Source organism: Colobus angolensis, unplaced genomic scaffold (genome assembly GCF_000951035.1).
Source record: "Colobus angolensis palliatus isolate OR3802 unplaced genomic scaffold, Cang.pa_1.0 Scaffold61, whole genome shotgun sequence".
Taxonomy (NCBI): Eukaryota; Metazoa; Chordata; class Mammalia; order Primates; family Cercopithecidae; genus Colobus; species Colobus angolensis.
Genome location: NW_012119710.1, coordinates 2771760 through 2780090, shown reverse-complemented (window position 1 = coordinate 2780090; position 8331 = coordinate 2771760). Strand labels below are relative to the sequence as shown.

Below are 8331 nucleotides of genomic sequence, written 5' to 3'. Positions count from 1 at the left end.
GAGCTGCGGAAAGATGCCCCAGGGACAGAGACCAGTCAGTGCAAAGGCCTTATGATCTGAGTGGGCTTGGCTTCAAGGATCAGAAGGAGCGCTGGTGTGGGCAGAGTGGGGTGAGGGACGGGTGCTGCGGAGGAGCGGAGCTGAGAGGCAGGCAGGGGCTAGATCACATGGGCCTCCTTAGCCAAGGATTAGTTTCTCTTTTTTGTGTTTTTTAGAAATTCTGAATGTGTTGAAAAGGCTTTAGAGGGATTTAAAATATAGGAAGTAACAAGGTCTGACTTAGATTTACAAAAGATCTCTCTAGCAGCTGACAGGCGACAGTCTATAGGGAGCAAGAGCAGAAACTCTATTCTCCTCAGGGCAGACCATAGACACCTTTCAAGGACGAGGAAAGTGAGGCCCAGAGAGTTGACAAGATCTGACCTAGCTCACTCCACTTTAGACTTTTGGTTCCCAGACCAGTGGCCCTTTGTGGCTACACATTCTCTAACTGAGGCACAACTGACCCGGGTTCTGAGTGAAGCTTCTCAGCCCGGTTTGCAGAGAAGATGAAGCCCTTGGAGCAGCCAAGCACCCGCCCTTGACAATACTCCTGCTTCATCACAGGTCCTGTTGTGTCCAACTCATGATTTATCAAGGTACACCAGTCTGGTCTATTCACAATAAGAGGTGGGGGAGCCTTGAAAGAAAACAAGGCTCCCTGGGGCCTTCTGCAGACGTTGGTGTGAATTCATAAGTCCCAAAATTTGCATTATTCTCCTTTCTTCTTCCCCAACATCTAGTCCATCACCAAATCCTTCTGGCTTCCCAAACATTTGCTGACTCTGGCCTCTTTTCTTCAGGGTCACCAGGAGACACACCTTCAGGAAGCACCTTTTCTTTTCTATCCCAGAGGGCACCATCACATACACTATGATATGAATCATGACCCCTGGAGCTGTGTGGAGTTTCTGCATCTCTCCCTCCCCACCGTGGCTACCCTCATCCAGCAACCATCCTGTCTCTCGCCAGTGTCACCACAGCTGAGACCCGAGTCTTAAGGAAGCTAAGATCCAGGCCAGCAGGGGCCACACAGGCAGAGTGAAGGTGATGCTGGTGGGATTGGGGGCTTACCTTGAACAGGCAGGGCATTTTGGGTAGAAGGGAGGGGTCACTTTGTAAATAGAGGTAGGAGAAAGAGAAGAATATTTCTAAATGCTTCAGGCAACAGGTTTTTGCTTTAGTGAAATAACACTTGCACCTGCAAACTTTGGGGATGGGGGAAATGGCTGGATGGGTCCTGGGAGTGCTGCTGAGGTGATCTCGGGTCAGAAGTTTTTCTCCACAGCTTGGAAAAAGAGGAGGGTGTAAGACTCTGAATGAAGCTGAGAGATCATTTCATGCTTGGGAACTGAGAGACCACATAGACACGAGTTTCGGGAGACTCCAAAGCCTTGGACCCACTTCTAAGCTAGCACTGAATTCTGATTGGCTGCCTCTGCCTGCAGTCTGTTCCTCTTACTGATTGGCTAGGTTCTTCTGCCCATGGCAGAGCCCTGCTCCAGCCACCGGGTCCTCCCACCTGCCACAGTGTCACCTGGGATTGGCTGGGCTCTGAAAGGCCAGGCTGGCTTGGCTCTTGCCATCATCAGATTCTTCCTCATTAAACAAATGAATCACAATCCTAATTAATTTGAGCAACAGAATTTATGTAACTACTCCCAGCAGGATGTCTGCTCTCAGTCGGCAGAGAGATTAATTCCTCTCTCTGGGAAATTCCAGCCTTGCTGGTCAATAAACCTTAATGATGACTGAAATCTCCCATCTGTCTCTGCTCAGGGCAGGTAACCCCTGCTAAGCAGACACCCAGAGACACCCAGAGGCAGTACCCCAGGCACCGGCAGGACAAGGGCAATGATCTCCCAGCCTAGATGTGTCCTGAGCCACATGGAGCACACAGTAGGTGTTTACTTAAGGACGAGGGCTACCCCTTCCAGGGAAGTTCCGAACCACTTAAAACCCACAGGAAGTGTTCAATGTCTGCTTACAGAATAAATGAAAGGAAGTGTGTGTCACTCAGATACTTATAAAATAGTCTCGAGATCCTAAACTCCAAGCAAGCTTCTCCAGCTCTTTCCAGCCCTTTTTCTCCCTCTATTTCCCATGACCATAACCCAGTTCTGTCTTTTTCCTATTTTGAACTTTCCAGACTCAGAAATTTGGCTCTTAATGTTCCCTGCCCTTGAACCGTCCCAGGCCTCTCCAAAACAGCCTTCAGCTGCGTGGGAGGGAGGGGTAGCAAAGTGGAAAGCGTTCAGAGTGAGTGCTAATTCTGGTTCTGCCACTTACTCATTGTAGTTCACCTCTCTGTTCTTAACCTTTCTCTCATATGTAAACCACACGAGGTTCTTGGGAAGATTAAATAAGAAAACATGGTGAAAATGTATTGCATGGTATGTGACTCATTTAATTAGCGACAAACAGTGTTTTAGGTAACGGAGATACAATGGTGCTCAAGGCAGGCAAGATTCCTGCTCCCAAAGAATTTAATTTCCAAGAGACAAGAAGCAAGCTAGCGAATATGTAAGATAATCTTAGTTAGGGATCAGTGCTCAGCAAAAATAAAAAATGTATGGAGAGGGACTGAGGGGAGTGAGGAACTCCTTGAGGAGGCACCACTCTGAGACCCAAATGACAAGAAGGAACTAACCACATGAAATCTGGGGAAATGACATTCTAGAAAGAGGGGAAAGAATTGCTGCTAAGAAGATGTGGGCGTGTTACAAAAAAGTTGCAAAGTCCCTGAGGTATGATTGAGCTCCTCGTGATCAGTTTGAGGCTTCTGCTCTTGTGTCTTGTAGGTGAACAGGGTAAGGTTTGGTAGGACTGAAAAATTCATCCAGCTACCTATCTAGGGAGTGCGAGGGTCAAGATGTGGACCCAGGTCTTCTGCCCTTGAGAGCAGAGTGCTTGTCACTACAGCACAAAGAAGGTATAAGAGAAAGGAAAAGTGAGTGGGAGGTGGTGAGGGAGGAACAGACTGCCTTGTCCTCCACCAGATCTAAATCTGTCTCCTCCTTACGGTTGGCAGGATTATAGGATCTGGCTCCCATGAAGGCCTTCCACCTCCGCTGGCCTAAGCTGTCAGTGTCAGAGAGCACTGGCCTTAACAGCTCCCTCACCAGAGCAGCTGTGATTCCTTCTTCATTTCCAGCAGGGAAGACCCAATAACTTTTACAATATGGGATTTCTTTTTTCTCATGATAATAATGTTCATTGTGGGGAAAAAAAAATGATAAAATAAAAATCAGCTAGAATTCCAACTTCTGGCAATTTTGGTGTCTATCTTTCTGCAAAGTTCCTATATGCATACTTTATCAAATTACGAACATACTGCACGTACAGTTTTGGAATATGCCTTTTTCCTTCTGTCATGAAAAAAGTCTTCAAATGCCTTTTAACAGCTACACAATAGTTCACTCCATGAATCAACTCAAATGTAACTATTTTTGGCCTTTTATTATAAATAACACAAAGAACCCTCAGTCTTTTTTACATAATGTCCTAACAGAGTAGGGGAAATGCTCCTCAATCTGGTGCAATGTCCTGTGCCCAGGGAAACAAATTTTTTCTTTTCTTTTTTTTAAAGACGGAGTTTCGCTCTTGTCACCCAGGCTGGAGTGCAGTGGCACAATCTCGGCTCACTGCAACCTCCGCCTCCTGGGTTCAAGCGATTCTCCTGCCTCAGCCTCCTGAATAGCTGGGACTACAGGTGTGCACCACCACGCCCAGCTAATTTTTGTATTTTTAGTAGAGACGAGGTCTCACTATGTTGGCCAGGCTGGTCCATCTTCTTAGTTGGTGGGAACAGGGACATCTACACTCCCAAACACCTTGCCCTTGAGTGTATAGCACAGTTTACTGTCATTTTCTTCTGAGAAATGGAGATTGTTGCACTTTCCCCAAACTTACCTTCATTCTTAGCCTCTCCTTGTCATTGTAATCCCAGAAAAGATACAATGGGGAAAAGGGGGAGAAAGAAAGGGGGCTGTAATTTGATGCTACATTCTGAAACAATACACATATTTGAGACGCATGAATATTCTTTAACAATATTTTTATTAAATGATAAATTGCCAGGCAGGCAAGGGGTCCAGGATCAAGCCCTGGTCTCAGTATGCCAGAGTCTAAGGTGACTATGTTTGGTTTCTGCAGGGGCCTGCCATGGAGGCAGGCAAGGGAGGGAGGAGTCGGTGGTTCTAATCATTGGAAGGTGTTGGGGGTGGAGTCAGGGTAAGGCATCTGTAGTAGGCCTGGAGAACAAACCTGGCAGCTGGGACATGACTGGGAAAGCACTTGAGGACCTGGGTGGGGGCCGACATTCATTTGCACTGGTGCTGGGAGGGTGGTCTGCCCCCTGTGGGTGGTGCTCAGGTTTAAAGCTCCTCCTTGGGGCCACTGCCATCACCATGTCTCTAGTTTCTTGCTTGACCTGGAAAAAAGAAATTGAACCAGAGAGAGAGAAGGGCACAGGAAAAGAGACAACGAGGAGAACAGTGTGAAAGTGAGAGAAAGGAGACAGGGGTAAAAGAAGTCAATGCAGGGAGGCAGGTGCTTTGACAAGTGGAATCTTTTCGGTAGACATTTAAGCAGCAAGAGCCACTTTTGGTCCTGGACAAGCTTATTACACATCCACAGTTGATGAGCCCTCAAGGGCCAATGACAAGTATTCAGATACCCAGTGGGTCAGGGAAATGGCGTTTGCCAACTCTACTGACTACAGACCCTGCCTCTAAACTGATTTGGTGCCCTCTTTCTGCAAATCAATTTCTCAAACTTTCTGGGAGCCGGTTATTTCTCAGTGGAGCAGACAACGATGAACCAGTGCTAGGGAACAGGTCTTCTGGGGAGGGACTGAAATGCAGAAAAAATTTTGGTGGCCTGGGCTAGATTCAGGAGGTGGGAGGAGGGAAGGGCTGGGGAGAAAGAATCTGAGGAAAAGGAAAGGAGAGAGGAGGAGGGGTGGGTGTGAGTGAAAGAGTTCCGCCCTCCTTACCCATGCTCACCTCTCGCTGCCAAATAATTATACCGTCTTCTTTTCAGGCTGCAGGAAATGGTGTTCTGGTATTCACTGGAAAAGCCCAACAGTCATTGTCAGCTTCTGAGGCGTATGAATGAGGTACAGGGGGAGGCCTTGGTGTTGGTTGGGAAAACCGAGGGCAGCAAATGCAGGGCCCTCACTCTTACTGTGGGAACACATCTCCGTTCAACTTGGTGAGAAGAGAATGAATGTTTCAAAAGGACCTTTTATCAGGAAACTACAGGAAAGAATCAGAACAATCCATAAGTGGGGTTAAAGGGCATTCTTCATTCTCAATAGCTTTTTCCTCTCCACCTAACCCTGTTTGAGTGGACAGTGGACCAAAATGTTTCCTCTATTTTTTTTTTTTTTTAAGACAGGGTCTCACTCTGTCACCCAGGCTGGAGTGCAGTGGTGCAATCTCGGCTCACTACAGCCTCCACCTCCCGGGTTCAAGCGATTCTCATGCCTCAGCCTCCCGAGTAGCCAAGTAGCTGGGATTACAGGTGCCCGCCACCACGCCTGACTAATCTTTGTATTTTTAGTAGAGACAGGGTCTCTCCATATTGGCCAGGCTGGTCTCGAACTCCTGTCCTCAAGTGATCTGCCCGCCTTGGCCTCCCAAAGTGCTGGGATTACAGGCATCAGCCTCCACACTCGATCATCCTTTATTTTTTGAGTTCACACTCAGAGGCCCTTCTGGTAAGCAACCACTTCCCTTTACCCTTCAAGCTTTCCCTCTGGCCGAAGGGCATCTCTCCTTCCTTCCTTTTGAGCATCCTCCTGGCTCTGGATCCTGGAAGTGCTTCTGTACTCTGGTCCTTTTCCTGACGTTCACAATTAACTAGCCTGTGGATAATCTGGGTTCTCCCGTTCTTGAGGCAGGGCGTCTTCCAAAATATTCAAAAGCAAAGGAGTCGAAAGATCATGGGGAATCAACCCTCTCCTTATGAAAAGGCAACTGAGCCCCAGGATGAGGAAGAGACTCGCCCAGGGTCACAGAGTGAGGGAACGGTAGGCGTGGGGTCAGAATACAGCCAGTGCAGCCTACCTAGCACTACTACTATTAATAGAACCCATTAGTAGGTGCTAAGCCTTTTGCCCTTCCCCGTCCAAAGGCTCTAACCTGCGTGTGGGTCTAGGCTGATGATACCGTCCCCTCCCTATTCCCCATGCCTGTGACGCCCAGGCCCTGGCGGTGAGACCAGCAGGTGTGGGCATCAGGAACTTCTCCATTGGCTCAAATACCCGGGAGCGATTGGCCTGCCCTCCAACTTCCGTTTGTGTCAGGATTGCTGCTCATTGGCCTAGCAGAAGTGATTGACGGGTCAATAGCCCAATGAATGATGAGCCTCGGAAGCGTGGTGACGGTTACTAGTCAGTCCTTGCTTCGCAAGATCCTGGGGTAACGATTTTATTTTTTTCCGAAGTTGATTCAGCCATTTTTCACACTCAAAATCCAGCGTCTTCTCAGTAAAGGGTGTAAAGCAATTTTCTCCCCGAAAGAAAGAATGCGTTTGGGACTCTAAAAGTACAAACGAACCCTTCAAGAGAAAAAAAGAGTGTCATATTGAATGAATCACTTAATAAAGGGGGTTTTGCTTTGCTAAACAGTTGGTGGGCAAGTGAGTGGGCAGGAGGGAGGGGAAAGGTGGCCAGGAATGGGGACAGAGGAGTCAGGCAACAGAAGGCTGGAGTCAAAAGTGCTTATTGCAGTTCTTGTAACCTGTGTGAAATGCTGTGGCCATTCTTGGGGCCTGGATAGATTCTGGGACCTGGGGAAAAGGATGGGGTCACTTCTGGGGACTCTTAAGGTCCAGGAATCGGGGCTAAACTGGCAGTGGGGTGATGAGGCAGTGGTTGTGGTAAGAGCTGGCTTGGATGGTGAAAAGGGTAGCCTGGACCATGAGACAATTCCTGAGAGTAGCTAGTGATGGTCAGATAAGAAGTGGCCCATCCTTGAAGGGTGTAGTCACATAAGATGGGGCTCCTGGAAGAATGACAGTGGATCACCCCATAACTTGTTAGAAGATGGAGTTGGAGATAAAGAGAGATGAGACAGGGAGTTGAGACAAGGAAAGTTTGACAAAGGAGAGAGAGTGTCACAAGGACTGAGAGCTGGAGTCCCAGAAAAGCTGAGCAAACCATGCTTGGTACATAGTTGTCACTCAGTAAGTGCTAGCTATTATTATTGCTCCCTTTGGGAGGGAAGAGGAGGGGTTAAGTCTGGTAGTTCAAAGACAGTAGGAGGAAGTGAGTGGAGAACTAAAAGAGTGCCAGGAAAATAGGCCATTCTAGTTGTCCGTTTCTCTCCCCACTGTGATTATGAGAATTGCAGAAGCCACTCCTCCACTGGGGTAATGAGAGGGAAGAGTTGAACTAAAGAGAGGGTGCTGGTATGTTCTGCAGCTGGAAACCCAAAGGATGGGATGGGAAGTAGGAATGGGGAAGAGGCTGCCCTTCCAAGTGTCTTCCATAGAGCCTGTTAGAAGTGAGGTGAAAGAGGAGGGAACAGGTGAGACGTAGAATGGGTTGTGGCATGGTTAGGCCCTGGGTGAATCTTGTACGTTATACATAACCGTTGTTGTGATTGCTGGGGTGGGGTCATGAGGAGGAGCCCCCCTAGTTGTCTCTCTTGGGAAAAGGGAATGGTGATGAGATTCAAGACTCCATTGGAAATTCCCAACAATCATTGCCATAAATGTCAACTGACTCAGGGACCACACATTTCTGAGGGAAGGGAGGAAAAGACTCTTCTAAATTTTCTATTTGACAAGCAGGGTGTGTACCAACTGAGGCTCCTAAATAGAGAGTGCATAGTACAGTTCATGTAGGTTGTGAACAGAAAAAATGAAACTCTGATGTCAATACTCCATTTCCCTTAACCTTCCTACCCTCACTAGCGTGTGCTCTCTTTTTAGCAAGTCATTGAATGATTGGCATTGGTTGGGATGAGTCTAGACTGCACAGCTATGAGGTAGCTAAGAGAAGGTGATGTTGAAGGAAGAGCAGAGTGCTTTTGATTTTAAATATGTATCTGTGGGGAACCAACAAGCTCTCTTTGAGCAACAGTTGAAATGCAAAGCCATCTGGACTAGCCTACGACCTAAGGAACTCTATTCTATAATGTCTGGGGGAAAAGCAAGTAGGGAGAGTGGAAGATAAGGTAGGCCAGAGAGAGGGGAGACACAGAGAAGAAGGCAGAGACAAGATGGAGAGATCAGTGACAGCAGAGGCTGAGGCTGGACCGAGAGGGTTACGAGAGACAGCCC

General features: G+C 47.8%; 1 long non-coding RNA gene across 1 annotated transcript; it reads right to left on the bottom strand.

Annotated features, from left to right (window-relative positions):
- Positions 1-4078: 4078 nt before the first annotated feature.
- On the bottom strand, positions 4079-6334 carry LOC105527100. The gene is made up of 3 exons (XR_001004198.1): positions 6186-6334; positions 5046-5140; positions 4079-4471 (listed from the first exon to the last, which is right to left on the bottom strand). It is a non-coding gene; the product is annotated as an uncharacterized LOC105527100 (long non-coding RNA).
- Between the last annotated feature and the right edge of the window lie 1997 nt (positions 6335-8331).